This window comes from Amblyraja radiata, chromosome 4 (assembly GCF_010909765.2).
Source record: "Amblyraja radiata isolate CabotCenter1 chromosome 4, sAmbRad1.1.pri, whole genome shotgun sequence".
NCBI lineage: Eukaryota > Metazoa > Chordata > Chondrichthyes > Rajiformes > Rajidae > Amblyraja > Amblyraja radiata.
Genome location: NC_045959.1, coordinates 120,813,669 through 120,827,806, shown reverse-complemented (window position 1 = coordinate 120,827,806; position 14,138 = coordinate 120,813,669). Strand labels below are relative to the sequence as shown.

General features: G+C 47.5%; 1 long non-coding RNA gene across 1 annotated transcript; it reads right to left on the bottom strand.

The window, feature by feature from the left end:
• Positions 1-3,171: 3,171 nt before the first annotated feature.
• Positions 3,172-12,323, bottom strand: LOC116971763. Its single transcript, XR_004411620.1, has 3 exons — positions 11,905-12,323; positions 3,253-3,259; positions 3,172-3,182 (listed from the first exon to the last, which is right to left on the bottom strand). It is a non-coding gene; the product is annotated as an uncharacterized LOC116971763 (long non-coding RNA).
• Between the last annotated feature and the right edge of the window lie 1,815 nt (positions 12,324-14,138).

The following is a 14,138-nucleotide window of genomic DNA, read 5'->3' as shown; positions in this document are numbered from 1 at the left end:
TCCATGTACGTATCCCACGTTTCCAGGCCTCAGCATTGTTTTCTCAGAATAACCAGGTTTTATTTGGCGACTCCTATTTATGTCCAGCTCCTAGACAACAGACAATAGACAATAGGTGCAGGAGTAGGCCATTCGGCCCTTCGAGCCTTCAATGTGATCATGGCTGATCATCCACAATCAGTACCCCGTTCCTGCCTTCTCCCCATATCCCCTGACTCCGCTATCTTTAAGAGCCCTATCTAGCTCTCTCTTGAAAGTATCCAGAGAACCGGCCTCCACCGCCCTCTGAGGCAGAGAATTCCACAGACTCACCACTCTCTGTGAGAAAAAGTGTTTCCTCGTCTCCGTTCTAAATGGCTTACCCCTTATTCTTAAATCAGGATCTGCAGTTCCTTCTTACACATTTAAGTAACAGTTAGACTTACACTGTGGCCCCTGGTTCTGGACTCCCCCAACATCGGAAACATGTTTCCTGCCTCTAGCGTGTCCAAACCAACCCTTAATAATCATATGTTTCAATAAGATATCCTCTCATCCTTCTAAACTCCAGAGTGTACAAGCCCAGCTGCTCCATTCTCTCAGCATATGACAGTCCCACTCTCCCGGGAATTAACCTTGTGAACCTACGCTGCACTTCCTCAATAACAAGAATGTCCTTCCTCAGATTAGGGAACCAAAACTGCACACAATACTCCTGTCCTCACCGCATCTTCCTCACCGCTTGACCCCCTCCTACTCCTCCGATATGCCTGTCATTGTTCACTGGCCCTTGTACCCAGCTCCATCACACCCTTGTCCGTCAACCTTCCCTCCGCATTCCATCACATCACTGACTGCTCCTTTCATAAGTGATAGGAGCAGAACTAGGCCATTCGGCCCATCAAGTCTACTCCGCCATCCAATCATGGCTGATCTATCTCTCCCTCCTAACCCCATTCTCCTGCCTTCTCCCCATAACCCCTGACCCCTTTCATTCTCCCCATCCCTCCTCTACATTTTACAACCTACTGTTAGGGTCCTTATTGAATCTTTCCCCTCCCACCTTAAACGAATGTCCTCTGGTTTTAGATTCAGGGCAGCACAATGGTGTATTGGTAGAGGTGCTGTCCAACAGCGCCAGAGACCCGGGTTCCATCTTGACTACGGGTGCTGTCTGTACAGAGTTTGTACGTTCTCCCCGTGACCTGCGTGAGTTTTCTCCAAGATCTCTGGTGTCTGGATCTCTGGTTTCCTCTCACGCTCCACAGATGGCCAGGTTTGTAGGTTAATTAGCTTCAGTAAGAATTGTAAATGGTCCCAAATGTGTTAGTGTACGGGGTGAGTGCTTGTCAATGCGGACTAGGTGGGCTGAAGGGCCTGTTTCCACACTGTAACTCTAAACTAAACCAAACTGAACTAAAGCGGTTTATCTGACTTTATCCTGGAAGCATTCTATTTCTGATCACTAGTTACCGAGAAGCCTGTGTTTTTGCTCTTCACAGAAACATGCAGAGTTGTTGAGTATTCCAGTACCTTCTGGGCTACTAGATGTGGGTTTTGAGCTTTTGGACAACCTGATTAGACTAAAACTCTTCACCAGTTGTTCAGTTACCCACCGTATCTCTCAATCTTTTTCCCTGAAAAACAATGTCTCTGACAGCCTTCAATAGTCAATTGTGGTTTATTTGTAACACATGCAACAGCACAGTGAGCTCGTCCAAACCAAGATGCCCCATCTACACTAGTCCCATTTGCCTGCGTTTGGCTCATATCCTTCTAAACCTTTCCTATCCATGTACCTGTCCAAATGTCTTTTCAATGTTGTTTTCGTGCCTGTCGCAACTACCTCCTCTGGCAGCTCGTTCCATTTACTGTGTTGAAACGTTGCCCCTCAGGTTCCTATTAATTATTTTTCCTCTCCTTTCGTATCCGTCTTGTGACAAATGTTGGCCTCGCTGTCAAGGACACAGGCTTCCGGCGACAATCAGTGGGAGCCATCACTTGTTGCAATAGATGATGGTGGTAGCAGAATTAGCTCAGGATACTTCCAGTTTCCAGCCCTGCCACGTGGACACTTCTGCTGAGGGGTCATTCTTTCTCCTCTCACCTTAAACCTATGTCCTCTGGTTCTTGGTTCTCCTACTTTGGGTAAAAGATTGTGTGCATTGACCCTCTCTCTGTTCCGCTGGTGATTTTGTACACCTCTATAAGATCACCCCTCAGTTTCCTGCGCTCCATGGAATTAACTCCTAGCCTGCACAACCTCTCCAAAGAGCCCAAGCCATTCAACCCTGGCAATATGGTATTACATCCTCTCCCCACCCTTTCCAGCTCCATTTGTATTTGAACCCTTCCTCACAGCCAACAATTTGCTTTCATTTTCCTTCACCATCAACTTAAAAATGTGAAAGCGGGCACCTTGAGTGGAGTCACCACACATGACTGACATGCAGGTTCTGTCCCGTGATACAGGGGATATAAATAACAAGCAGATGTAATGGAACCTTACCTGATAAGGCTGGCTATCAGTATCACTTGATACAGAGTGTGGTGACTCAACGAGATATCTTCTTCCCTATTCCACCTGCCTGGTACAATAGCTTCTAGAGTTGCTGCCACACAGCTTCCGTGACTTGGGATTAGTCCTGACCTCGGATGCTTTCTTTGTGGAGTTTGCAAGTTCTCTCTGTGATTGTCTGACTTACCTCTGGATGCTCCAGTTTCCTTTCATATGGCGGAGTGGACTCAATGGGCCGTATGGCCTACTGCTGCTCCTATGACTTACGCACGATTCCCAGCGACGTGCGGGTTTATAGGTTAACATAGCACTGTAAATGATCCCCATACTGCGTAAGGAAGAGGTACAATCTGAGGAAAGGCCTGGATTCCTCCATGAAAAGCAATCCTTTAATCAGGGTGGCTAGATCATCTTTATCTTTTATATTGTCATTTACCCTCATAATCAACCTGTTTATTCCGTGTGCCATTCTGAAACTCACGGTCCAAACCCCCACACTGATTCAGCACTCCGCACCTAACCTGATGCAATGTAAATTATTCTCCTTTTCTTCCCAGCCCCTTGAGATAAAGGTCAATATTCCATTAGCCTTTAATTATTTTTTTGTGCCTACCCACTAGCTTTTAGTGATTTCTGTACTGGGAGCCCTAAATCTCACAGTCCGTCTGCACATTACAGCTCCCCGCTCTGTGGTAAATACTCCCATTTATCTTTCTAGGTTGAGGTGAACAGCCTCAACGATCCCCACCCTCAACTCCAGCCCTCCACAGTTTGGTGAACTCACTTCATTTATCAAGGTTCAAGTTTATTTGTCAACATATTTCTTTCATTTACATCGCTTTCTCTGCCACCCAACGTAATTTTGGCAGCAAGTACAGCACCATCTCACTGCATCACTTCATAAAAACAGAGAGAATTTTACAAGGATGTTGTCAGGACTCGAGAGCCTGAGGTTTAGGGAAAGGTTGAGCAGGCTGGGGCTTTATTCCTTGGAGCTCAGGAGGATGAGGGGTGGCCTTATGGAGGTGTACCTTATGGAGGTGTACCAAGTCATGAGAGGAATAAATCAGGCAGAGGTACTGAGTCTCTTGCCCAGAGTAGGTGAATCGAGAACCAGAGGACATAGGTTTAAGGTGAGGGGAGAAAGATTTAATAGGAAACTGAGGGGTAGCTTTTTTACACAGAAGGTGGTGGGTGTATGGAACGAGCTGCCAGAGGAGGTAGTTGAGGCAGAGACTATCGTAACATTTAAGAAACATTTACACAGGTACATGGATAGGTTAGGTTTGGATATGGACCAAATGCAGGCAGGTGGGCCTAGTGTAGCTGGGGCATGTTGGCAAGTTGGGTCGAAGGGCCTCTGTCCACGCTGTATCACTCTATGACTCTAAAAATGATGTCTCTCGGACCTATCCCTTTGGGGCTCCATGTGTCACAAGCTTCCAATTTGTGTACATGGTCAATGTTCCCATTCCCTGCACCCACTCACTCACCAACTCCTAGTCTAATCCCCACTCACCAACTCCTGGTCTAATCCCACCTCACCAAGTCCTGGTCTAATCCCACCTCACCAAGTCCTGGTCTAATCCCACCTCACCAAATCCTGGTCTAATCCCACCTCACCAACTCCTGGTCTAATCCCACCTCACCAACTCCTGGTCTAATCCCCACCTCACCAACTCCTGGTCTAATCCCACCTCACCAACTCCTGGTCTAATCCCCACCTCACCAACTCCTGGTCTAATCCCACCTCACCAACTCCTGGTCTAATCCCCACCTCACCAACTCCTGGTCAAATCCCACCTCACCAACTCCTGGTCTAATCCCCACCTCACCAACTCCTGGTCTAATCCCACCTCACCAACTCCTGGTCTAATCCCACCTCACCAACTCCTGGTCTAATCCCACCTCACCAACTCCTGGTCTAATCCCACCTCACCAACTCCTGGTCTAATCCCCACCTCACCAACCCCTGGTCTAATCCAAGCAATCATGGCCCCATCCACGTCCACTTTTCACTGAATCACTCGAGGACGTCTCTCTGGAAGTGTTTGAGAAGTTGCACAAAATGTTGATTATTTTAACGCTTGGAAAGCTGTTGCAACATGCATTTAGCTGATTAATTGTAGCAGACAAATCACTTCTGTATCCTGTGTCTAATCCTTTGATGCAAGGAACTAATTGCCCTTACACCTAAAACAAGTTGATTGGCACTTGTGCATCTCAATCGGATCTCTTTTTCCCTCTGTCTCCATGCATCTACAAGACAATATTGAACGTAACGATTGACTTGTTAAATATATTGGAAGGTGCGAAGTAACCAATTATATTAATATTGTAATTGCCTTTTTAAATCAAGTGTATCATTCAATGGATTGTGAACTGCAATGTTATAAAGATCAGCCATGAACTAAAGTGATTCTCTAATGCAGTGAGCATCAGATCGTTATCAAGAGTAATGAAGCCATGTCGCTGAATGGCTCATTGACGATCCACACGATGAGAAAAGTAATGTGTGTGGGGGAATGTTCCCTATCAATAACCCCACTGAAACCAGGCTTTGTACTGCCACAGGAGGTACTGCTGCAAATATTACAGGGAGACTTCACCCTGTGCTTTCTGTCAGCGTGCTCATTAAATGATTAGACACAGATGCCTGAAAGGAGGCACATTATCCCATACTCATTCAGGAACTTTTAAGGTGAAGGGGAAAAGATTTAATTGGAATCCAAGAGGTAACTTTTTCACACAGAGGGTGGTGGGTGTATGGAATAAGCTGCCAGAGGAGGTAGTTGATGCTGGGACTATCCCAACGTTAGAGAAACAGTTAGACAGGTACATGGATAGGACAGGTTTGGATGGGATATGGACCAAACGCGGGCAGGTGGGACTAGTGTAGCTGGGACATTGTTGGCCGGTGTGGGCAAGTTGAGCCGAAAGGCCTGTTTCTGCGTTGTATCACTCTATGACTATATAACCTACTAATTGTTTTCATGTCTAAGAGAGAGTTAGATGTGGCCCTTGTGGCTAAAGGGGTCAAGAGGTATGGAGAGAAGGCAGGTATAGGATACCGAGTTGGATGATCAGCCATGATCATATTGAATGGTGGTGCAGGCTCGAAGGGCCGAATGGCCTACTCCTGCACCTATTTTCTATGTTTCTATGTCTGTCCATTAAGTCCGCTGAGTTCCTCCAGCACTTTGTGTTTTGCTCAATATTCCAGCACCTGCAGTTCCTTGTGCTAATATTCATTATTGTTGTAGATGGGGAAATACAACTAAATTCAGCCGTGTCATTCTGGATTATAAATCTCTTTAGTTCTGTTTATGTTTCACATTTAACTAAATATAATGTTGGGGAGAAATTTTCCCTTTTACCGTCTCGGGCAGCTGCAGAGAAAACAAGCGCAGATCTCCCAAACTCTTCCCATTACTAAAGGCATAGACACAGGCACCAATGTCCAGGCAAAGAAAATGAATGATGCTCAGGAATGGTGGCACAACGGTAGAGTTGCTGCCGTACAGCGCTTGCAGTGCCAGAGACCCGGGTTTGATCCTGGCAACGGGTGCTGTCGTTGCAGAGTTTGTACGTTCTCCCCGTGACCACGTGGGTTTTCTCCGGGATCTCCGGTTTCCTCCCACACCCCAAAGACGTACAGGTTTGTAAGTTAATTGGTATAAATGTAAATTGTCCCTAGTGTGTGTAGGATAGTGTTAGTGTACGGGGATCGCTGGTCGGTGCAGAATCAGTGGGCTGAAGGGCCTGTTTCCGCGCTGTATCTCTATAAACTAAACTAGACTAAAACTGTGAGAGCAAGAAATAAATGACTCAGGTGGTAGGAAGCTGCATGAGAAGGTTGTGTGGAGACCGGGAGCGATTTGAAATGGAAGATGACAAATTCAGAATGTAGGTGTTAATGTGGAAACAAGGAACTGAAGGTGCTGGTTAATACACATACACACACAGAGTGCTGGAGTAACTCAGCGGGTCAGGCAGCATCTGTGGAGAACATGGATAGGTGACGTTTCACAGAGTGCTGGAGTAACTCAGCGGGTCAGGCAGCATCTGTGGAGAACATGGATAGGTGACGTTTCACAGAGTGCTGGAGTAACTCAGCGGGTCAGGCAGCATCTGTGGAGAACATGGATAGGTGACGTTTCACAGAGTGCTGGAGTAACTCAGCGGGTCAGGCAGCATCTGTGGAGAACATGGATAGGTGACGTTTCACAGAGTGCTGGAGTAACTCAGCGGGTCAGGCAGCATCTCTGGTTTCAGGTCGAGACCCTTTATAGATTGAGAGTCAGGGGAGAGGGAAACTAGAGGTATGAATGTTTTGGGTGGAGACAGAGTGTGGAATGATAGCCAAGTGTGAAGGCAAGTGGGTGCTGACTAAGGTGTGGGCAATAGCATTGTGGATCAGCTTATGTTTGTGCAGGATTCCAGACTAACTGGAAATCTGTATGACAAACAAAATGCCCTACTTAGATTTCTTGTTCAGTAGCTCTTAAACTAATAAATAAACTAAAGCTTGTACTTGTAGAGCACCTTATGGCATTCTGTAATATGTTTCATAGAAAATATGTCACTTCCAATCTTGTTCTGAAAACAAAAGTAGACAAAAATGCTGGAGAAACTCAGCGGGTGAGACAGCATCTAAGGAGCGAAGGAAATAGGCAACGTTTCAGGTCGAGACCCTTCTTCAGACTGATGTGAGGGTGGGGGGGGGGGGGCGTGAAGAAGAAAGGAAGAGGCGGAGACAGTGGGCTGTGGGAGAGCTGGGAATGGGAGGGGAAAGAGGGCGAAAGCAGGGACTACCTGAAATTGGAGAAGTCAATGTTCATACCGCTGGGGTGTAAACTGCCCAAGCAAAATATGAGGTGCTGCTCCTCCAATTTACAGTGGTCCTCACTCTGGCCATGGAGGAGGCCCAGGACAGAAAGGTCGGATTCAGAATGGGAGGGGGAGTTGAAGTGCTGAGCCACCAGGAGATCAGGTTGGTTAATGTGAACCGAGCGGCGGTGTTGGGCGAAGCGATCGCCAAGCCTGCCCTTGGTCTCACCGATGTAGAGCAGCTGACACCTAGAGCAGTGGATGCAATAGATGAGGTTGGAGGAGGTGCAGGTGAACCTCTGCCACACCTGGAAAGACTGCTTGGGTCCTTGAATGGAGTCGAGGGGGGAGGTAAAGCGACAAGTGTTGCATTTCCTGCGGTTGCAAGGGGAAAGTGCCAGGAGAGAGGGTTGTTTGGGTGGGAAGGGACGAATTGACCAGGGAGTTACGGAGGGAGCGGTCTCTGCGGAAAGCCGAAAGGGGAGGAGATGGGAAGATGTGGCCAGTGGTGGGATCCCATTGGAGGTGGCGAAAATGTTGGAGGATTATCTGTAGGTGGAAGGTGAGGACTAGGGGGACTCTGTCCTTGTTACAAGTGGGGGGATGGGGAGTGAGAGCAGAGTCACGGGGTACAGAAGAGACCCTGGTGAGAGCCTCATCTATAATAGAAGAGGAGAACCCCCGTTCCATGAAGAATGAGAACATCTCCGATGCCCTGGTGTGGAACACCTCATCCTGGGAGCAGATGCGGCGTAGACGGAGGAATTGGGAGAAGGGGATGGAGTCCTTTCAGGAAGCAGGGTGGGAAGAAGTGTAGTCCAGATAGCCTTGGGAGTCAGTGGGTTTATTGTGGATATCAGTCAGGAGTCTATCACCTGCAATGGAGTTCTGAAACACATTGTTTGTTATACACTGTAGAAAATTACAGACTGTTCTGTGCGAGCAACAATGGATAAATAGAGAGGTGCACGTCTCCAGGTGAAGGAAGAACTTTAGGCGGAATCTCATGTTAGAAGCATGGACAAAGGTGCAGCAGTAGGCCATTCGGCCCTTCGAGCCAGCACTGCCATTCAATATGATCATGGCTGATCATCCTAAATCAGTACCCTGTTCCTGCCTGCTCCCCATATCCCTTGATTCATTTAGATCTAAGAGCTAAATCTAACTCTCTCTTGAAAACATCCAGTAAATTGGTCTCCACTGCCTTCTGTGGCAGAAAATTCCACAGATTCACAACTCTCTGGGTTTTTCCTTGTCTCAGTCCTAAATGGCCTACCCCTTATTCTTAAACTGTGACCCCTGGCTCTGGACACCCCCAACATCGGGAACATTTTTCCTGCATCTAGCCTATCCAATCCCTTAAGAATGTTATATGTTTCTATAAGAAGCCCTCTCATCCTTCTAAATTCCAGTGAATACGAGCCCAGTTGACTCATTCTCTCAACATATGTCAATCCCGTCATCCCGGGAATTAACCTGGTGAACCTACACTGCACTCCCCCAATAGTATATGTTATAACTAAGGATTCGACCTACAGGGAGAGGTTGGGAAGGCTAGGGCTTTATTCCTTGGAGCGCAGCAGGGTGAGGGGTGATCTTATAGAGGTGTATAAAATCATGAGGGGATCAGATAAGGTTGAATGCACAGAGTCTTTTACCCAGATTAGGGGAATCGAGAACCAGAGGACATGGGTTTAAGGTGAGAGGGGAAAGATTTAATGAGAATCCGAGGGGTAACTTTTTTACACAGATGGTGGTGGGTTATGGAACGAGCTGCCAGGGGAGGTAGTTGAGGCTGGGACTATAACAACATTTATAGGACATTTGACCAGTACTTCTTCTTCTTTCGTACGGTGTGCACAGCCTAAAGTTGAAGGACAACTTGTTCTAGTTGATGTTATTTGATTGTGCACACCGGGTGGATTGCATTCGTTGAAACAGGGCGGACCACGTGAAGGTTGCAATCTCCCACCCCCATTTGACCAGGTAAATGGATAGCAAAGTTCAGAGGGATATGGGCCAAACGCAGGCAAATGGGACGAGCTTAGATGGGGCATCTTGGTCAGCATGGAACAGTTGGGCCAAAGGGCCTGTTTCACTGCTGTCTGACTCCATGACATATTTATTTTTGGGACATACCCATCTGAACAGGCAGATAGACGGAACCTTGTTTTAAAGTTTCCTCCAAACGTTGGAGGCAGAGAGAGAGCTGGATGCTTGATGAATGGTTGCTTCTTGCTGTGTAGAAGTGGGCTCAACTATCAAATGGCAGATATTCTGCAATGCAGAGTTGTGAAGTCAGCATTTTGCTGTGGGGATTGTACCCTGAGGGGTTAAATGATGACTTGCACTAACAAGCACTGTCTCTTATTATTGTGTTATCGCCCTGTGATCAGATTTTCCTGCAAGAAAGACCCGTCAGCTAATCATTATTTGCATTTTTATGAAATAATGGCTCTTCTGTTCTCCAAAGCCAAGCTCATATTGTAGCGGCAGAAGGTGTGAAACTCCGCTTTTCTCCACCCGTCACTTCACATTAACAGGCAAATCATTTGAGCCTGAGGGAAAATCCATGACTTATTTTAGCCCTGTCGATGGAGGCTGTGGGGATGATAAATGGCCATTTTATCCCCAACCACTGATTGCTGCAACTCTCTGACTTCCAATCTGTGCGGCAAGGCAACGCTGACGGACAGTCACTAAGACATTTTTATGCTTAAAATCTTGCAAAGATCAGGCTTTCTTTGTGAGTTGCTTCTGTCAGCGGACTGAGATCCCGGTGTGCGGTGAGGCTTATTCTTATGGTGCGTGGGTGAGCTACGAAGGAGACACAAGCAACTGCAGATGCTGGTTTACAAAGCGCTGGAGTAACTCAGCGGGTCAGACAGCATCTGTGGAGAACATGGATAGGTGACGTTTCACAGAGTGCTGGAGTAACTCAGCGGGTCAGGCAGCATCTGTGGAGAACATGGATAGGTGACGTTTCACAGAGTGCTGGAGTAACTCAGCGGGTCAGGCAGCATCTGTGGGGAACATGGATAGGTGACGTTTCACAGAGTGCTGGAGTAACTCAGCAGGTCAGGCAGCATCTGTGGAGAACATGGATAGGTGACGTTTCACAGAGTGCTGGAGTAACTCAGCGGGTCAGGCAGCATCTGTAAAGTTACAAAGCACGCCAGCTCCTCCCCCCCCCCCCCCCCCCCCACCCTCCCACAGCGGATCCCGCATGGAACGTCACCTATCCATGTTCTCCACAGATGCTGCCTGACCCGCTGAGTTACTCCAGCACTCTGTGTCTATCTTTGCTATAAAGCAGCACCTGCAGTTGCTTTCTATTTATTTTGCCCACACCCAGCCGCTCTGTACCAGGCAGGAACCAGAAACACAAGTGACGATTTATCCCTTCTTCCTAAGACCTTCGTTCTGCCCTCGGATCAATTACCGGAGACAAGATTGGAGATGTTTTTTCTCTCAGAACTGCAGAGTTCAGCTTCTGGCTGCAAAAATTGCTGAGCGATCAAGTCAAGAAAAACCTGTTTAAATGAAGGCTGCGTTTGAGTCAGAGTCTGGTCATGTTGCTACAATTCTGGGTGTTCATGTAACCAGCCACATTCTACTTCAGATATTGATAATGCAGACAATTAAACCCTACTTTAATTCTCTATATATCTTGGTGGTAGAGTTGCTGCAGTTGTTCAGTGTAGTTTAGAGAACCAGTGTGGAAACAGGCCCTTCGACCCACCGAGTCCGTGCCGACCAGCGATCCCCACACACTAACACTATCCTACACACACTAGGGACAATTTACATTCAGACCCAGCCAATTAGACAATAGACAATAGACAATAGGTGCAGGAGTAGGCCATTCGGCCCTTCGAGCCAGCACCGCCATTCAATGTGATCATGGCTGATCATCCCCAATCAGTACCCCATTCCTGCCTTCTCCCCATATCCCCTGACTGCTATTTTTAAGAGCCCTATCTAGCTCTCTCTTGAAAGTATCCAGAGAACCGGCCTCCACCGCCCTCTGAGGCAGAGAATTCCACAGACTCACCACTCTCTGTGAGAAAAAGTGTTTCCTCGTCTCCGTTCTAAATGGCTTACTCCTTATTCTTAAACTGTGTGTGGCCCCTGGTTCTGGACTCCCCCAACATCGGGAACATGTTTCCTGCCTCTAACGTGTCCAAGCCCTTAACAATCTCATATGTTTCAATAAGATACCCTCTCATCCTTCTAAACTCCAGAGTGCACAAGCCCAGCCGCTCCATTCTCTCAGCGTATGACAGTCCCGCCATCCCGGGATTTAACCCTGTAAACCTACGCTGCACTCCCTCAATAGCAAGAATGTCCTTCCTCAAATTAGGGGACCAAAACTGCACACAATACTCCAGGTGTGGTCTCACTAGGGCTCTGTACAACTACAGAAGGACCTCTTTGCTCCTATATTCGATTCCTCTTGTTATAAAGGCCAACATGCCATTGGCTTTCTTCACTGCCTGCTGTACCTGCATGGTTAGGGTAGGTTGAGGGAGGATCCTCTGAATATTTTGGAGCCTTGCTACGTACGTTGTCCTTACCTAAAATGGTGACGGTGTAGTAACCACGGCAACACGCCGACTCGCACTGTTGCAGCTTCTTGCCAAAATCCGGCCGCACTCCATTGAAACTGGACGGCTGGAGTTCAAATGTGTTGAGGAGCAGGGCCTTGTCCCTCAAGCGGAAGTTGCGGGCCACCATCTCACAGACGTGTCCGCTGTGGGGGAGATGCTGCCGTTTACTCAGGCTGCCGGTCCACGAGCTGCTGCCTGGACACACGCTGGACTCCATCTCTGTGTCGTCAGAGCTCATGTAGAACTCCATGCAAGCGCTGGCAAAACTGAGATCTAGTGAGGGAGGAAACATCACTTAGTCCATGAGTGCCACTAACTTCACTGCCTGCAGCACATTGTGGGTAGTGACTGCTCCGCGCATTCTACACTGTGTTACAAACAACTTCTCTCGCCGAGCATAGCGTCCCAGTGTCCTTCCACCCAGCTTGCCCACACCGACTAACATGCCTCCATCTGCACTTGCCATGCTTGGCCCATAACCCGAAACGTTGCCTATTTCTTTCGCTCCATAGATGCTGCTGCACCCGCTCAGTTTCTTCAGCATTTTTGTCTACCTTCGATTTTCCAGCATCTACAGTTCCTTCTTAAACACCCTACAAATTCTCCTATCCATGTATCAATTTTAATGTCTCTTAAATGTTATGATAGTCCCTGTCTCAACGACCTCCTCCGGCAGCTCGTCCCATACACTCGCCACCCTTTGTGTAAAAAAGTTTCCTATTAATTCTTTCTCCTCTCACCTTAAACCTCTGTCCTCTAGGTAAAAGACCATGCATTTACCCGATCTATGCCTCTTATGATTCTACACACATAAGATCACCCATCATCCTCCTGCGCTCCAAATAATAAAGTCCCTAGCCTGCCCCAACCTCTCCCTACAGCTCAGGCCCTCGAGTCCTGGCAACATCCTCATAAATCTTTCCTGTAACTTGACCAAAACTGAACACAATATTCTAAATGCGGCCTCACCAATGACTTATAGACTGTAACCGTAACAATGTGGATAAATGTGAGGTTATCCACTTTGGTGGCAAAAACAGGAAAGTAGACTATTATCTGAATGGTGGCCGATTAGGAAAAGGGGAGATGCAACGAGACCTGGGTGTCATGGTACACCAGTCATTGAAAGTAGGAATGCAGTCTGGACCCGAAACGTCACCTATTCCTTCATCAGTCTGAAGAAGGGTCTCGACCCGAAATGTCACCTGTTCCTTCGCTCCTTAGATGCTGCCTGTCCCGCTGAGTTCTCCAGCATTTTTATCTACCTTCGATTTTTCCAGCATCTGCAGTTCCTTCTTAAACATTCTGCTGTGACCTGCCGTGTTCACACCTGACATGCTCTATCAACCCTTCCAATATCTCCAGTTTCCCTCTCCCCTGACTGACTCTCAGTGTAAAGAAGGGTCTCGACCCGAAACGTCGCCCATTCCTTCCCTCTGGAGATGCTGTCTTTAAGAGCCCTATCTAGCTCTCTCTTGAAAGCATCCAGAGAGCCGGCCTCCACCACCCTCTGAGGCAGAGAATTCCACAGACTCACAACTGTGTGAAAAAGTGTTTCCTTATCTCCGTTCTAAATGACTTACTCCTTATTCTTAAACTGTGGCCCCTGGTTCTGTACTCCCCCAACATCGGGAACATGTTTCCTGCCTCTAGCCTCAAACCTTCCTGCCTCTGTCCAAACCCTTAATAATCTTATGTTTCAATAAGATGCCCTCTCATCCTTCTAAACTCCAAAGTATACAAGCCCAGCTGCTCCATTCTCTCAGCATATGACAGTCCCGCCATCCCGGGAATTAACCTTGTAAACCTCCGCTGCATTCCCTCAATAGCAAGAATGTCCTTCCTCAAATTAGGGGACCAAAACTGCACACAATACTCCAGGTGTGGTCTCACTAGGGCCCTGTACAACTGCAGAAGGACCTCTTTGCTCCTATACGCAACTCCTCTCGTTATGAAGGCCAACATGCAATTCGCTTTCTTCACTGCCTGCTGTACCTGCATGCTTACTTTCATTGACTGATGAACAAGGACCTCCAGATCCCGTTGTATTTTCCCTTTTCCCAACTTGACATCATTTAGATAATAATCTGCCTTCCTGTTTTCGCTACCAAAGTGGATAACCTCACATTTATCCGTTTTAAACTTCATCTGCCATGCCTCTGCCCACTCACCCAACCTGTCCAAGTCACCCTGCATTCTCA